Here is a 17,386-nt window from a genome sequence, read left to right as displayed (position 1 = left end):
TCAACCCTTATACATGCACGTAAAGAGCTCTGAAAAGAGGACAACTTCGTCACTTTTACTTATTATAGGAACCCTCAAGAATAGCCACACCTCCTCCAGTATGATTGACTCGGTACATTTTGTCACCTGTCTGGGTAGTTTTTCTACCAGGAGTCGGGTTCTTAGCGCCGAGGGTACCACTATATGTAAAGAACAACCGAATATCTAAATTCTGCCAGCTGCGTCTACCAGATTCCGGGTACTGTTGGAAATAATTAAGTCTTCAACTAGTAAATTAAAGCACATTTAATAGAACAGTCGCCGAGCATACATTAGTGAATGCTTATTTATTTGTATATATTGACGTCAAGCAGCAACGTCAAAGTTATAGATTTACAAACGTGATGACATGCAGCGCCGCTTCACTTACAAAAAGCGTTTTTCCAGCAATACCTAAAGTAGAGTTCTGCGTAAAAACAATATATTTATGGGTACCTATGCTAATGAAGATTTGGTTTTACTTTTAAAACTGCTAAAACAAATCAGTAAACCGAGAAAAACTTATTGGAATGCTGTATCAAATGTGTAATACGTGAAATGGAATACTGCCTAAAACTGTAAATTTCAAGTTTTTTGTTCGACCCTCTCATTTTTATCTTACTAGAAAATGAAACCATTGTGTATCGTCTTTTTATTAAAACTTTTACAAACAATTGGATCTCACCATGCTAAATCCAAAATAAAATTTAGGGAAAAGAGTTTTAATTATCCAATTTCACTGTTTCTATGCATAATTAAACTATTTGTTTCTAGTATAACTATTTTCTAGTTAATTTTAAGGCTTATTGCATGTTTTTCATTGATTTTGATTTTCAATATTTTTTAATGGAAAAGATCTTTTTATATCCTCTACCAGTTAAATATTATATTCAAGAGACATAATCATAAATTAATGAAACCACTTCTCATAATGATGCATTTTTACTCGTTTTTTCCTCTTTTTTCATGATATACAAAGAAAAAAAAATCCATGATCAAATAATAAGGATTATATTTGAACTATCACCTTATTTTCTAAGCATTTTATTTTTTAATGTGATAAATGTGTATGTGGCAGATATTTTTTACAACAAATATATGAAAAAGTGCATTATTAAATTTTAAAATGTATTTTATCAATGCCGTAACATTTACATCCGATTATAAAAACATTTTTTTTCTGTTAAAATTATATTTATTTTTTAAGTATTTTATTTTTTATTATATGTTAATAATATATACAGGAAGGGTTCAGTAAAACTTCAGAACATATAATGGACTAGCTTTCCCCCCTGTCCTTTATTGCACTACATATGTTTCTCTATCCTTAAAATTCTTCATTATTTTACTCAAAAATACACTGCTTCTTTCATCAATGTTTTGTTTTCAAATAAATAATCCAGATTTTACTATAATTAATCAAAATTTATTTAATGCAGTATATGTAATTTTAATTTGTCATCTCTAGTAAACATAAAAAGTAAGATGCTAATGAAAATGAATGAAGTAAAGTACTTTTTCTTTTATGAGTTGTATTTTATTTGTTAAATACCTTAAAGTTGCAGATTAGAACGTTATATTTAAGAAAGATAATGTTTTTTTCAGTAACCTTTCATATATTTTATACGAATTTAAGTATTTTTAAACATTTCATCAAAGTATTGAAACTTACTTATAAATTTAATGACCTGTATTCCAATTTATATACATTGGAAGATGATAATTTGCTAGAAAGTAAAACATTTTGTATTTATAGTTTGCATATTCTTTACATTTCTTTGACTATTATAAAACCTAATTAATATTTAGCTGTTTTTTTCACGTTTAGTAAATAAATTCTTTGGAGACTTCTGAGATTATGCTAAATGTTTTGTATTATAATATCAAATTTGAATTTCTTAACATGTCTTATTTTCTTTTTATCATTACCATTAATGTAAATGGCCTTCATGAAGTTTTAATTAACATGGGATATGAATTTGAAGATATTCCTTTTTATCATTGCATTATATGGTAGAGTTGAAATTTAATGCTGTATATTTTTCAAATTATTGTGCCAAAGGAATAAATGCAGCTTTATATTCTGAAATATTGCTGTATATTACCTCATACTGTTTCTTTATTTAGTACACTTGTAAATAACTTGAACTATAAATGTATGTGATTGTTATCTTTTGAATTTGTTCATTCTTCCAATGAGTAACAAGATGCACAGGCTAGCTGCTATGAGTGGGTATCTTACAGAATGCTTAAAAATAAATTAGATGAATTTTATTAGTATTCAAGCCATTCTGTATCCAATTGCTCATAACTGAAATATTCAGCTGTTCTACTTTTTAATACAATTTAATTTTTGAAAATTGGATGTTTCATTCATATTGCATAATTTATTTTCTATTCTCATTGTGTGGCCTGCCATCTTTATTTAATTTTTGTTTAGCTATAGAGATGATTATCTTGATCTCTAGAAAACCATTACTATTATAATGTACTGATAAAATTGTTAATTCTACTACTTTCAGTTGCATTCTCTAAATATACCCTGTTATAATTCAAAGTGAATTTGCAGACTTAATGTCAAGCAACACTTACTATTAAAAAGAGGTTTTGAGAAAAATTAACATATGTTGTTAGAAAATAGAAAATTAGTTTCCCCTTAGTATCACAAAGTTGGAATTTCGTTTCTTAATAATTAATTATAAAAAATAGTTTAGGTATTTTTAATTAATGATGATGCATTGGCAATTTGTTATCAGAAATAGGATTTTCATCCTTTAAACTTTGTATAAACTGTGTAAACAGATGTTTTTTTTTTTTTTTTTTTGTAGTTTAGAAGCATGTTCACAAGTTGGTGCATTTCATTGCTATATTTCATGAGTTTTCACTCTTCCACCATTATTTGATAGTTTAATAAATTATTTAAATATTATATATTGATAGTCTGCCATGATCAGAAATTTTGCAAGTAATATTATTTGACATTAAAGTTGACAAATTGTTTGATTTGGGAATAAAAAACATAAGTATGTGTCCATTTCCTTGTGTAAATTAGATAAATATTTACATTTTTTAAAGTATTTAAAGAATAAAATAATCTAAAAAGAAATATCCTGATTATTTTCATTTGTTGTAAAATAATTGTTTTTAAATTAAAATAATAGCTTATATCATTCCATGCAACTATTGTCAGTTGTAATAATAAAAAAAGGAATGTATTAATTGCTGGCAGATATTTTATAAGGTATTTTTATTACATTTTATTGTGTGTCAAGTTTTCAAGGTGTAATTCAATTAGTCCATTTCTAAATACATAAAAAAATTGAAGTACTATAGATTCAACTGATAATTTTGTGTATTGATCATTTTTGAGCCAAGCATTATTAATATTATATTGAATCATTCCTTAATTAAACATTGCACAATTATTTATACTAAATAATTTCTTTTATTCATGATCAAAGTTTGGACTGATGTGAGAGGTATGAAAAGTTTACCATTTACTGTAATAGTTTTTTAATGACATGAAAATATTTAAATTTCTTTAAAATCTAAAATGCCTAGATGTTTATAAATTCAAAAAAGTATAATTCTTGAATTTAAACTATCATTTGAAAACTGTTATATAAATTGAGTTTCGAAATAATTTGTTTAATTACATCTGCGCCAGATCAGCTTTACCTAATCTTTTAAGATTAAATAAAAAAATTTCCTGATAAGAGAATGGAAAACAAATATTGATGTATGTAAAATACATAAATTGAACAAATGTTAGAGAAATTATTTAGATATTATATCGAACATTCTAATTCAAAGGAAATCTGAATACTGAAATATCTGGAACACATAAGCACTGTGCCAGGAATTCTTGCCATTACTATCTTAAGTTTTTAATGTGATATTAAAATATATTAAATTTCATATAATCTAAAATGTCTAGATGTGTATGAATTCAAAAACATATAATTCCTGAAATTAAATTATAATTTCAAAACTTTTACTTTAAATTGTATTTCAAAATAATTAGTGTAATTACAAATATAAGTACAATGCATAAAATGTAAGAATATTAATGTAATATTCTATGTTATTATTATTAAAATAATTATCAATGTATTTGTAATATTAAATGTACAAATATTAATGTAAGTACAATACATGATACATACAAACATCAAAATTATAACAAATATTCGAGAAATGATTTTATGTCGAACATCGTTGTAATTAAAAGAAAAATGAAATATCTGGAACAGCCTTAAGCATTGTGCTGAGAATTCTTTTAGAAAATATGCAATAATATGCACATGAATTAGGCTTCTCAAACTATAGTAATGATTTATGTTAAATACAATATATTCTTGAAAGCCGAAGCCATTGTGAGAAATATAAATAAAAAATGATAGTATTCATCATGTATAAAAAAAATTTCACTATTAATAAAGATCTCATAATAATCCTACAGATCTTGCTCATTAAATGAATAAGCAAAGAATTCTTTTAATTACTGATTTGGCTTTGAACCTTTCCATTTTATTGGGAATTTTCTTTGTTTACTTTTAACTATGCTAGCTTGTGCTTTAGATTCCTTAAGTGGAGCATATTATAAATATGAAGAATTATTTAAAGCATTCAAAATATTAAAATACATATCTTAAATATTTTGGAAAAAATTCTAGAAGAAGGCAAAGGAACTTGAATTTTTGAAACAATTGTTTGATATATTTGAAGCTACATGAAAATATTTATTTAGAAATAAAGAAAAAGTATAAATACATAAATCTATCAGATTTTTGTTCTATATATTTCTCCTTATTAATTATTATCTATATATTTTTCTTTATTATCTTTATTAATTATTATCTATATATTTTTCTTTATTATCTTTATTAATTATTATCTATATATTTTTCTTTTATATCTTTCTATATATATATTTTTCCTATTCTATATATTTCTCCTTACTCTTAATTATCTTTTGATACTTGTATATTAGTTTAATAATGTTCAATTTAACAAATCAAATCATTGTTGGGTTTTTTCCAAATGAACCATGTTTTTGTTAATTTGTATGTTATTATTTTTTCCAGATCTGGTGCTTACTAATACATTACTGAAAAGAATGCAAACACCGAATCATTTGTTGAGTAAGTTATGTTCTTTACCTACTGTAAATTATTTTCAAGTATTTTATTAATATAATTATTAACAGTTTTTATATCAATAAAATCTTTTGTTTAAAGAAACAGTTAATTCATAATGAAAATATTTTTAATGAATTTGCATTCATTTTATATTTGATGTATTCATTTTATATTTGATTTATTGAATATTTCATGTATGAAGGATTTTTTTTTTTTTTTTTTTTTTTTTGAGTTAAAGAGGAAAGTTATTTAGCAGAAAGCAAATAATTAAGAAGTAAAGTAGTTATGAAAGGGAAAATAACTTTGATAACAATATGCTATTAACCTTTAATATTACATTTAAATATTTACTGTAGTTTAAATATAATTTTTCATATATCCAGTTTCCATATTTGCAAGTATGTAGGCTGGCAGACCAAATTGAAAAACTGAAATTAAATTGTAATAGAATATATTTTTTTATATCATCCATCTAATTCTGCATTTTTGAAGGATTTTGTTAGCATTACCATGGACAGACTTTCCATAGACAAATCCTTGCGAAAATATGATTGAAATCAATACTTAGTATGTTCCAATTCACTGTATCGAATTTCATCTGTCTAACATGTAGCAGTTTTGAGATATCTAGTCCAGGTAGAGTTATCTCATTCTAAAAATAGTTTTTGGTTTGAGAGAAGTCTGAAAAATGACTAAAGTTTGACTAAATCTTGGAATTGAATATAACAATTTCAGTACTCTCTCTATAAAACTGATTAATTGTCTGCTATATATAAAAATATCTTTATATATATTAGAAGGATAAATGCATTTTTTTTCTGTCCTTTACAATTTTCTTATTGAAATTTTAAATATTTAATCAGACTAAATGGTATTGATTAGGTAATGTAAGGGGCATCATTCCAGGCAAATTTTAATTAATGTTTCAAACTTCAATAAAATAATTTAAAATTAATTACATTAATTCTAAAACCACAATTAGTGGATAAAATTAATTGAAAAATCTTCACCTCTCATTTGATTAAGAAGAAATTAGTAGATGGATTGAAACAGAATTGAAAACAGGTATTAATATAATAATAGTGGAATGCAACAATGACATGTAATCTTGTCTAAATAATTAGGGTTCAGTTCATTTAAGGAAAAAATGGGTGAAGTAGGCAGAACACTTGGGCTGGTTAGCATTACAAAAGGATGAAAATTTTGAAGAATTTGGAAGAGTTTTTTATTCTTATCTCTATGTTTTTAGAATCTTTTTTAAAAAATGTTCCCAAGTAGATCTGGAAAAAATTAATGGATTTAATTTTTTTTCTATTCAATTTTTTTTTAAACCTGATTTTAAGTCCTGGTGAGTTAAACCTTTTAGATTATTATTTTTTAAAAATTCAAACTTATTTTAACATCATTGACAGAACTAGTCAAAAATGTATGTAGATAACACCAAACCAGCAGGATTGATCTCTCTAAAACTTTCTTATGGATTCTCTAATAAATGCATAGTTATGATATATTAATCTTTGATGTGAATTTAGCACTTTTGCTGAATGTGTCGTATCATTCTTGGTGAGTGTTTTGGCAACTAATGCCTAGCATGATGTTAATACTGTCTAAAAATTAAATTTGTGTTTTAACCATGTTTTTCCCAAACGATCAAAGCAAAATATTTGACGCAAAGCTACAGTTGTAATCACTAAATTATATCAGAATTTTGATATATTGCAGTCGCATTTTCAAATTATTTTATTTACACTTTTCTGAAAGCACAGACAAACTCCAATTGGATTTGGCTCAAAATTTGATAAATGTGTACACTATCGATGTTAAATCTGTGTACCAAATTTTATAATTTGATGTAAATACTGTATACGAAATCCCATCCATCAAATCCGAAGCATTTTTGAGTTACTTCTGTCACAGGCAGATGGACATTTTCCAAAAATGTATTTATTGAACTCTGGGAAGTCTAAAATGTGGAGATTCGTCAAAATTCTGAGTTGAATTTTTGTACAATTATAATACTGTCTCTGTATTTTACATACAATAAAGTAAAAATGAAACAATCAAAAAACAGATGTGCTCCATTTTTCAAAATTATAAACCAATTTTTAACAAATTTTCACTCTGATATATTTCATTTATAATTTTTAAAATGTATTAATTTTTCCTGCCTTCTCTATGTGGATTTTTTTTTTAATTAACTCCAGATTTGAAAATATGGAGGGCATAAAAGAAAGGAAATTTCTGGTGTGCAAGTTTGTGGGAAGTCAGCACCATTGATAATACTGTTTCCAGTGAGACTTCTCGCCTTTTAAGGCTGGTCCTTTTTCCTGTTTACACAATTAGATAAAGTTTGAAATTTTTTTCTCTTAAAAATATAACTCCATTTGTAACTATTTTTAAGTCTGTAACCCCCACCCCAATTTTCCTTTATTCTTACAGCTGAATGCTGTTTCTTTTTGCGAAATTTATTGTTTTGCTGCAAACAAAGTGACCCATTTCCCTTAAAAATGTTTAAAAAAATGCTGTTGAACAACATAAATTTCAGCTATTCTTTCATGTCAATGAATTTTAAAATCGTGAAATATTGGCATCTTACGACACAAACAGTTTTTTTTTCTCAAAATATTATCCTTATTTGAAAGATTTCGTAAAGAATTCTATTTCAAAATGGTCAGATAAATTTCTTTCTGTTTCTTGTTAATTAATACTTCATTGAACAATTTAATTTTCCCACTTATATGAGCAATGTAGGGAGAGGAAAAAAATCTCATGCAAAAAATAAACTTTGCAGTTATTGGAAGAATTAGTCATGACATTCTTGTGCATAAAACATTGTAATGTCATCAATTGCTATTTAAATGTCCTGAATGCTGTTTTCAATAAATTTTAATTTTATTGATGTATTTCAAATTATTGTTAGTTAATTTAGACAGTTAAATTTTGATTCATTTATAGGGAGATCTGTTGTGTATGGTTTTCTTATCCATCTTGATGAGGCGACTTAGAAAAATATCTTTATTCACAACATACTCACTCATATAGATAACTATTTACATGAAGATATATTTAGATTCTCAGTGGACATGCGTCAAAACCAAAATTACGCAGTAAGAAATTAAATGACTATACAAGATTCGAAACAAGAGTTGAGTTGTCCCTGACATTCAAATCTGATTACAGTACGATGAGTTGCCACCACAAATACGCCCCCGTACCACATCCAAGTAAAACTAGTGGAATTGATTCAGTCCATTTCGTGGGGGCGTGACATCTGAGACTTTGCTTTAACGAACGATGAAATCGTTCGACTATTCCATTGCTAGATGAGTGATAAAGAGTTGTCCTGATCTTTTGGACACCCAAAATATTGCTTAGCAAGGAAAACAAATTGCTTTTGAATTGTCGTCACTGTTCCGTCGTCATGACTGAAGGTAAACCGAAGCATGAGATCCACTGACCAATGAATACACGCGCACCGGTTTCGGCAGAAATGTCAGAGATGGGAACTGCTTCAGGCCATCGTGTGAAACGGTCTATACAGGTGAGTAAGTATTCACAATTGTTTGAAGGCGGAAGAGGTCCTGCGAGATCAAGATGAACATGACTAAATCTTGCTGAAGGCAGATGGAAAGATTTCAGAGGACTATTGGTGTGTCTAATTACCTTGCATCTTTGACAATTTTGACATGAACGAGTCCAATTTGAAATGTCCCTTTGCATAGATGGCCATATGAATATCTCCGAAATAAGACGTTTAGTTGCACGGATACTTGGATGAAACAGATTGTGCAAAGATTGGGAAATTATCTTTCTGAAACTGTCTGATACACAAGTTCTGACTATACCTTTCCTGACGTCACAGTCAGCGTCAATGAAGTAGGATCAGTCGAGAGAGGTTTTAAAACAAGTGACATTTCATTCTTTGATAAAATTGTTTGAAGTTCTGGATCAGAAGCTTGTGCATTTGCCAAGGCCCGAAAAATCAACTTTTAGTAATTGCACGCCCTTAATTCTGGACAATGTGTCGGCAACTACATTTTTTGACCCCTGTATGTGCCTAATGTCAGTGCTGATCTGAGATATGAAATTCAGATATCTTAACTGTCTTGGATAAGAAGATTCTGATTTTTTAGTAAAAGTCAATGTTAGAGGTCGATGATCAGTAAATATTATGAAATGTTACCTTCCAATAAGTATCGGAAATGTTTAATGGTTGCATATATCGCCAAAAGTTCCCTATCATATGTACTATATTTACGTTCTGAAGGTGAAAGTTTTCGCGAATAAAATGCAAGGGGTTTTTGACCATCGGGTGTAATAGTATGAAGAGCGGCTCCAATAGCTGAGTCAAAAGCATGGATCATGATGGATAGCTGCTGATTAGGTTCATGGAAAGTTAGAGTAGCTGCGATAGCAATATTAAATTTGCATTTCTCGAAAGCTTTCAAAGAGATGTCTGTCCAGGGAACACGTCGCTTATCGTTTTTTTTTTTTTTTTTTTTTTTTTTTTTAACTTTTTGAGACGTGTTTGTGGGGCATTATGCAAAAAACGATGGTAAAAATTAAGCATTGCCAAAAACAGCTTAAGCTCAATAATACTTTGAGGTTTGGGAAATTGAAAAATAGCCTCTATCTCTTCTTTAGAGGCTTGACACCTTCGGATATAATCAGATATCTCAAAAGTTTATTGATTGTTGTTCAAGAACACATTTCAAAGGGCTGAGTTTTAAATCATGCTGAGAAATTTGTTCAAATACTTGCTTTAAATGCTGTTTATGTTTCTCTGCGTTATTCAATGCAATTAGTACATCATCAAAATACGGCACACAGAAACTCTGGTAGAGTTTTGACACCTTCGGATGCAATCAGACATCCCAAAAGTTTATTGATGGTTGTCCAAGAACACATTTCAAAGGGCTGAGTTTTAAATCATGCTGAGAAATTCGTTCAAATACTTGCTTTAAATGCTGTTTATGTTTCTCTGCGTTATTCAATGCAATTAGTACATCATCAAAATACGGCACACAGAAACTCTGGTAGAGTTTTGACACCTTCGGATGCAATCAGACATCCCAAAAGTTTATTGATGGTTGTCCAAGAACACATTTCAAGGGGTTGAGTTTTAAATCATGCTGAGAAATTCGTTCAAATACTTGCGTTAAATGCTGTTTATGTTTCTCTGCATTATTCAATGCAATTAATACATCATCAAAATACGGCACACAGAATCCAAGTTACACAAAACTTGATGTCTATAGTGTTGGAAAGTTTGGCCGGCGTTTCGTAAGCCAAAGGGCATCATAAAAACATATTCGAAAAGACCATATGGAGTTTTATTAGCTGTTTTTGGTATATCAGCCGGATTAACCGGAATTTGAGATTAAGTCCTCATCAAATCTAGGGTGGAAAAAATGGTTTTATTTGATAAAATTTGAGTACAATCTTGGATATGAGGTACTGGATACCTATCAGGAATGGTAATTGCTTTCAAATGACGGTAGTCATCACTGGGTCTCCATTCGCCGTTAGTTTTTTTTTTTTTTTTTTTTTTTACCATGTGTAGAGGATATGTCCAAGGACACATAGTCCCTTGAGACATTAAAAATTCAAATTCTTGACACATGTTATTTTGAGCAACTCGGGAGATAAGCGACGAGGTCTCGAAAGTACTGGTTGGCCAGTTGTTTTAATAAAGTGATGGAATTTAGTGGGTTTGTTGTTTTTCGCTGGTTGAGAGGGATTGGTGAGTTCCGAAAATTGCTATGAAATTCTGTAAAATTCTGAATCACCTAGCAATATGTGATATACAAGACGTTAGTGATTTAGTGTCTGTGTATTTGCCTTGCGTAATTAATTTAGTTATGCCATCAATCAAACGGCCACTTTTAACATTCACCAAAAGATTATAGTGTTTCAAGAAGTCAATGCCGATTATTGGTTGATTAACATTTGCATTTATAAAAGACCCGCGTAAAGGTTCGACGCAAATTCAAATCTAGAGTCGGGTGCTTTCGGCCAAAAGTCGGTATTTTTATACCATTAGCGGCCATATGAAGGAATTCATTTGAGGGATCGGCTTTCGGAGCATAATGTTTTGGCAAAACTGACACATCTGCCCCAGTATCCTCTAAAAATTTCAATGTACTAATTTTATCGGCCAACATGATTCGATTTACCTGGCGATCGTGTCCAAGGCCAGTGGACGATCACCCATTTAGTTTTCCTTAGAATTGAAAAAGCAAGATAAATTACATTTTTTTTTTTTTTTTTTTTTTTTTTTTGCATTTTTGCCACAATTAGTATGATAAAAGCAGATGCCATTTGAAGGTTCTTTATATTTCCGGAACTGGTCTCGAGAGCGGCTGCGTCCGTAGCTAAACTGTCTATTCCTACTTGGCGAACGTGCTTGGCGTATTGTTGAAGTAAGCTCGCCAACCAATGTAGTTAGATGAGCTACTTGCTGCTCAAGTTGAGTAACTCGGGTATCGGAAGTTGTAGATGTAGTGTGAATTGTATTAATATTTAAATGGTATGTCAAATCACTAATTTTATCTGCGATGGATGCTAGACTTCCTAAATCTTCTCTCAAAGCAGCTAAGATTGTTTGGGTGCTATTTGGAAGTCTACCTAGCCAAAGAGATTTTATCGCCAGCTAACTAACAGTATCGCCAGCTAAGGCCTTCATGCGTGTTAACAAGTGAGGTGGCCTCTGGTCGCCAAGCTCCAATCCTTGTAAGAGTGTACAAATTTTTGAAGCCTCACTTTCGGAATGCAATTCAATCAAACGTTGTTTTTTTTTTAAATAGTATATTTATCAGTATCTGGCGGTTTCAAGATTATGTCACTAACAGAATTTAAAATATCAGAATCAACTGCATAAATAATATAATTAAATTTGGTATCATCAGCAGTGCCCTCAGCAAATTGTGCCTCAAGCTGTACAAACCATAATGCAGGATTAGCCTTCCAAAAAGGCGGTAATTTGATGCCAACACGAGAAATTGTGACGTCATTACTGGCGGAATCTTGATTATCATCAGGCATATTTGAAATAAGCGAGGTCAAATTCGCTGTAAATCATTAACTATTGGCTAAATTTTAGAATTTAAAAAAAAAATCAGAATGTCATCAAATGTTCGAAAACTCGCCAGATATAGTTAAACGATGCCAAACTTCTAGTACTGAGTCTATGGAGAAATTTCGGTTTTGGCGTGAATCAAAAGTAAACATTGGCGCTATAGGGCGACTTTTGAAGGTTTCATAGGATACTGTTAAAGATCAGAAAACACTAAAAATAGTTATAATTCTTCCTAATTTTTGATAAAAGGCAACTTACATATTGTTTTCATTTGATGCAGAGAGCTTTTGAGTGATGAAAAAGTCTTATTGTATTTCCTAGTTGAATTGCTTCCCAGTCTGCAGGAATTGCTTCAATGGGGAGTGTACTGATTGCCATCTATGAAGATTTTTACTTGGTTATAACTTTTGAATTATTGGACGGATTTTCAAAATATTATCACCATCGTAAGCAGAAAAAATTCTTCTTTTTTATTAACATATAATTTTTGAAGATGGAGTACGGAGGATTTTGATGATGATGGATTTCGAAAGCCACGAGTAAGAGCGATAGATAGCGTTGTTTTACGTTAAACAATCAGGTTCGCCATTTTTTAAGAATTTTCTGATGACTCCATTTAATTATTTTTCAAAAGCGGAAATGACTTCCATTTGCTTCTCGGGTCACCAATGTGGATGTTGTCTATAATATTTAATTCAATGACGGCGTAAAAAAAATAACATCTTTATTTAACGGAAACATTAAGAAAAACATGGAAAAAAAGATACAGGTGCAGTATAATAATATATTATACTGCAATAAATAATAAATCCGCTTACAGGATCACGCAGTTTAAACTGTGACATCATTTTGATGAAAGTAGGTCCACCACATATATACTATATATACTTTTTGATAAGTTCCCTCTCGTTTTCGCGTTTATCCCATTTTCTTCTTTGTGCTTCTTCGGGCGGGAGCCTGGGACGCATCGTACTCTTTATTTACTGACTTCAAAAGGCACGTCCAAATAGCTTATTATGCAAGATATTCATTTCATTAGAGAGTGATGACTGATGAAAAGTGAATGTTAAAATCCGTCGTTTTGAAGAAGCTTGTTTGCAAAATTAATCACTTTAGGAGTTTAAAAAAAACTTTAAATGGAATATTAATAAATCCGAATAATTGATTTTTTTTCCAATTTATTGAAAAAAATTTTGGAAGTAAAATGTATGAACCGTAATCTACTGCAGGAGATCAATTCTTGCAATAAAAAAAATAATAACTATGTAAATGTAAAATAATAAGGCAAACCAGTCAACATTTTAGGCATTCGCAGTCGCTGAATTAATTTCGAAAATTTTTATTTTCCCGAGCCTCTACCACTCCAGTTTCGAGATAAATAGCAAAAATACTACATCTTTTACAATCTGTATGGGGAAAATTCTTGACCAAGTTCACCATTCACAATATTTTGAACATTTTTTTCCCCTAGGAATGCTCACTCCCCTTGATGATGTCATCAATCAACTGCTCCCTGATCACCAATTTGAGAAATATTCATTTAGCGGAGCCCTCAATTTCAACATCTGGACATCTTTCGCCATTTAGTTTTGTCGCTTTAAGTGCAGCTAAATAATTAAAATGCTCTGTCATCAATATATCAGTGTGCTGTAGAAATAATAAAAAATTAATAAAATAAATAAATACCAAACATTTGATTATTTTTGCCGTTTTCAGTAGCTCTGATTGTAACACTGCATTATTTATTTTCTTTTAGGTTCCAAGATTGTGTTGTCACGAACTTATTGACATATTAATGAGAAAGTTGATATATCTTTACATCTTTTGGAATAAAAGTGGCAACAATAAAAAAGGTTTGACTTTTCAAAGAATCACAATCCGAAGTTCAAATTACAACATATCTCGATGGAATGGAGAACCAGGAAATAATAAATTCTCCAATACATCTGTTTAGAAATTTTTCATCAGTCTGTAATTTTTATTACTTACTAGTGCATATATGTGAGTATTGTTACATACAAAAAAGAAGAATTTATTCTTATGACTCATGTTATAAAACATTCTTCCAATAATTGCATTCAAAGTTTTCTCTTTTGATTCACCTAATGAAGAAACTTCATTTTAGCCATATATGGTCAAAGGCATTTAAATTATATTCATCTTGAAAATTTAATTGCAGATCGGAAGTAAAGAGATGTGTCGTGCTACTGACGTGCAGAAAAAAGTGTCTTAAGAACGCAATTTTCTCATTGACCACTTAACGGTCAATGAAACCATATGCTTGCAAAGTTTGTGATCTTTTCTCAGCTTCGGAATTGAAAGAATCGTTTATTGGTGCATACGAAAGAGAAACCACATACAATTGACATTTGTAATAAAGCATTTTTTTTTAGCTGTCACATTTAAAAATTCATTCAATGTCGTGTACGAATGAGAAATCCTACGTTTGCAGCTTTTGCAACAAAGTCTTTACTATGATTTGGAATTTAAAAAGACATTTACAGCTGCATACACAGAAGAAACAGTTTATATGCGAGTTTTGCAAAAAAACCTTTTCCCGGAAAGAGCATTTAAAAGTACATATGCGTCTGCATACGGGTGAGAAACCACATACATGTGAATTTTGTAACAAATCCTTTTCGGATAAAAAGAGTTGCATAATACATATACGTTTTCATACGGGAGAGAAACTATATGCATGTGATTTTTGCGGCAAACCCTTTTCGGATAAAGGGACTTTCAAAAGACATTTACGTATGCATACGGGAGAGAAACCGTATACATGTGAAGTTTGTAACAAACCCTTTTCGACTATGGGAAATTTAAAAATACATTTACGGACGCATACGGGAGAGAAACCATATTCTTGTGACTTTTGTAACAAATCCTTTTCAGTTAAGGGGAATTTAAAAATACATGTACGGATGCATACACAAGAGAAACCCTTTAAATGCGAGTTTTGCGAAAAAGCCTTTACTCAGAAAAGTACTTTAAAAGAACATTTACATCTGCATACGGGAGAGAAACCGTATACATGTAAATTTTGTAACAAACCGTTTTCGAATAAAAGGAATTTCAATAGTCATTTGTATAAGCATACGGGATAGAAACTCTTTGCCAGCGACTGTGGCACTAAAACTTTTTCCAAGAACGGGGATTTAGTAGTACATTTACGAACGCATACGAAAGAGAAACCGTACGCATTGGATTTCTGTAATGTAAGATTTTCTCATTCCATTTCTTTAAGGAAACGTTTGCTGAAGCATATCATAGAAAATGAATTAATTATAGAACTGTGATGTTCAATAAAGCGCCTGTTAATGGGAGAATACTTCACCTCATCTTTAAAGTGAAACACTTATAATAAGGATTTTGTAGTAAGTTAACGTTTCAAAAAACAAGGACGCAAAAGGTTTATTATTTTACACAAATATGTTGAAATAACCTCTTCTAGGAATTCTATTTTGTACAACACGGCATACAATGCATATTCATTGTTATACAAGGTAATTCTTATTGTTAAGTGAATGTTCCAACTTTTCAAGGCTATTAAAGAAAACAAAAGAAAATATAATCTTTTTGTTCATCCGAAATTACTAATAGAAGTTGAAAATTTAAACAGTACAGTTATAAATGTTCATCAGGAGCACCTTCAAAAAATACGAACTTTATCAAGATGATACAATACCGCATCCCATAACCTTTGTTTCTCCAATATCATGCTTTGGAAACCTGCAGATATGCGTGTTTTAAGTTTATCAACGTCAGTGCAGTTTGTTGTAGATTCGTTTATTAATGTGAATATGTTTTATACGTTTGTGTTAAATTGTTTCCAATAAAAATTTGTATTTTATTGAAAAGTATTGTAAATTAAAGTACTTCCCTTTTACTTTTGTCTGTGTCTATACCTTATATAAGTTAATTAATATTTAGAATGTTATGATACGTTTTGTGCTTCATTGTGCAGAAGGTTTTTAATTGTGCTATTATATAGTTGTAGAAAAATTTATTTTAACGTTCTTTAAGAAGATTTCTGAAAAATAATGTATATTTTACTCTTGGTAGTTTACGGCATAAATATTACATAAAAGTATTGTATATAAGGTTAATTTGTTTTTAATTTTCTGCCTATTACACTTTTTTTTTTTAAAACATCTTATTTTGTATATTTATTTCCATTTGTAGTTCATTGCAAGATTATTTTTTAAGCTGAATTTTCTATGCATTTGCTCATTCTCGGATTCATAAACTCTCCCTCCATCTGTGCTTGCGTCATTGCGGAAAGTTTATATTGGATTAACCGTGGATTCTCTGTTTCCTATACAGTGAATCCAAAATTTGTCTCAATATTTTGAATTCCAATTAATTTGAAGAAATAATGATATACATTGAAATCACAAATAAATTAGTACAAATATAAAATGTTCTTAAATTTCAGAAAATAGTCGTTATGGTCATAATTATTATTCAACTGTTCTGATAATATCAATAAAGGGAATTATGAATAGCACTGATTTTAAGAGTTACGAGACTGCTGTTTCTGCTGTTCTTTCAATTGTATCCATGGAAACACTCTGAGATTAAACTTTCCTAGTTTGGAGAAAATTCATTGCTTCCTTTTCATTATAACCATGTGACTACCATTCTATTCAAATACGTCTCCAGACAATTTATAATTCATAATACAGACTATTAAAAAATCCTGCTATAGCAAATTTTAAGTTATTGTGTGACACCATTATTTTTTTTTAAATCACGCGGTATCAATCCGACAGAAAAATATCACATTCTCACATGACTCATATTTCGTATTCAGCAACATTAAGAAAACCGGTTGTTTTCGACTATCTCAAAATCAATCGAGTTCTAAAACTTTATTGTCGTGAAAAACTGATTTTAAACAATCATGTGACTATTAGATTACGCATGCGTCGACATTTAAAAAGCGATGAGTTCCCTCCCCCTCCCCATCTCAAAACCGTACGAGATGTAAAACTTTATCTCTAAAGCAGATTTTTTTTTTTTCGAAAATTTTGTTTAAACTGGTTACCAACAAGTAAAATATCAAGGAAAAGTATGTCTTTATTAGCAAAGTTACTTCGACTATAAAATAGGCATTTTTTGGGAAATATTTTAAACCGAGATAATC

General features: G+C 29.8%; 1 long non-coding RNA gene across 1 annotated transcript; it reads left to right on the top strand.

The window, feature by feature from the left end:
- Nucleotides 1-83: 83 nt before the first annotated feature.
- LOC129988846 (uncharacterized) lies at nt 84-14,964 on the top strand. The gene is made up of 3 exons (XR_008785690.1): nt 84-596; nt 5,106-5,162; nt 13,994-14,964. It is a non-coding gene; the product is annotated as an uncharacterized LOC129988846 (long non-coding RNA).
- Nucleotides 14,965-17,386: the final 2,422 nt, after the last annotated feature.

Source organism: Argiope bruennichi, chromosome 10 (assembly GCF_947563725.1).
Source record: "Argiope bruennichi chromosome 10, qqArgBrue1.1, whole genome shotgun sequence".
Lineage (NCBI taxonomy): Eukaryota > Metazoa > Arthropoda > Arachnida > Araneae > Araneidae > Argiope > Argiope bruennichi.
The sequence above is the reverse complement of the archived record's forward strand: the minus strand, read 5'-3'. Positions and strand labels throughout refer to the sequence as shown.